Source organism: Pygoscelis adeliae, unplaced genomic scaffold (genome assembly GCF_000699105.1).
Source record: "Pygoscelis adeliae isolate BGI_AS28 unplaced genomic scaffold, ASM69910v1 Scaffold55, whole genome shotgun sequence".
Taxonomy (NCBI): domain Eukaryota; kingdom Metazoa; phylum Chordata; class Aves; order Sphenisciformes; family Spheniscidae; genus Pygoscelis; species Pygoscelis adeliae.
This window is the reverse complement of record NW_008824804.1, coordinates 581,518-583,199: the sequence shown is the minus strand read 5'-3', so window position 1 is coordinate 583,199 and position 1,682 is coordinate 581,518.

The following is a 1,682-nucleotide window of genomic DNA, read 5'->3' as shown; positions in this document are numbered from 1 at the left end:
AAAGCGGCATTTCCCCCCTCCGAGAGCCCGGTGCCCTCTCGATTTAAAGCGAAGCTGCCGTTTCCACAAAACGAGACGTAAACCCCCTTAAAATTTTAGCGTAAGCATGCCCGGGAGCGACACCGCAGCTTCCCCCCTCTCCACGTGCACTTCCATCTTTTGAGGGACAGGACCTTGCGGTTGCGAAGACAACACACAAGCAAGAAATCCAACTAAAAAAAAAACCCCGACCTCCCAAAATAACCACCGTGAAATGGGGCGGGAGGGGAAGCCCGGGCCCCCATCACCGCTGCTCCGGTCCAGCCCGTGAGTTAATGAATTAAGGGCATATTGAGCTAACGTGGTGCACACAAACACTTTAATTGCTCGGAAAGCAAACACACGATGCGGTAATTAAAAATGGAAAACAAAGCCAAAGTCACGTAACATGTCACTTGTAAAGAAAGCCACCATGAGGGGTGTTTTTTTTTCTGGTTGGGTTTTTTTTTTTTGCTTTGGAACAAAGACAAATACAGACAAATGCAAACCCAGTAAATGCCTAAATTGTAGGAACTGCTGAACAAAGAGGAACAAGACCAAGTACCAGGATCACTCCAACCTTCACCACTCACACGGCGAGAGATTGTGCAGGCTAAACACACCGAATGATTGCGGGCGGGAGGGAAACAAGAGAAAGAGTCATATCACTTGGCGTGCTTGGCCACCAACGCTGTTCAAAACACCCTAAAGTACCAAAGTACCCGAGCATTTCCCTGTCTTCGCGCTTATTTTCAGATACGCTCCAAGAAACTGCACTCCTGAAGTCCCTCATCCTCAAACATAGCCAAACCGGCAAACTTTATCGTCTCTTAATACCTTTTTATAGAGTCGAATCATTTTTCTTAGGATGAAGGAGTTCTTTAAAGGTATTCATTTTGTCCCTTTTCTTATCGTGCAATGCCTGCGCCTGCCCCATCCGCTCTGGTTTTTGTTCCTGCTCTCGTTTCCTGGAGGAAAAGCAAAGCCGCGGTCGGTGTGAGTGCAAAGAGTGGTCACAGGAGAAGATACCGTATCACTTAAGAGCCGTGCCTGGATCTAGAGCCTCATAACCTCCTTCTAAAATTGTTTTTAATCTTAAAGTGAGTTCTTGGCTGACGCTTGGCATAGAGCCTTAAGACATGAACGGTTTCCACCGGGTTCTCTTGGGGTTTGTGTCGCCTTTGAACGCTGAAGGGTGAGAAAGGGAGGGTACGTGACTATACTTCTGTAATCTTAGAAAAAACTAATGAGCTGCATTATCGCAAGATGCTTTTCCTCACTATGAGATGGAGAGACTCAGCTAACAGTAGCGTCTATCAGAAAAACCTGAACCTCTCTGCATCTAGGGCTCATTTCTTTTCCGGTCTCTAACAAGTCAGGTCCCCTGCCCCCCTGGATAAAACCCCTCCAAGACCAAGCAGCTCAGCTCCTTTCGGGACACGTGAAATCAGGCAGGCGAGGTTTTTCAGTGCCCGTGCTTGGTGCCGAAACCATACCGCTTCCGAAGCCAACACGAACTTCGGCGAGCCTCGTATGCTGCTTCGCTTCCTACCAGGCACTTTGGGCTGCGAAGACCGCCCAGAAGAACATCCCACCTCCGTGGTGACCGACTAGGACAACGACCCGCTGCTCTTTTACGTTGACAGCCTGATTTTAGCTGAACC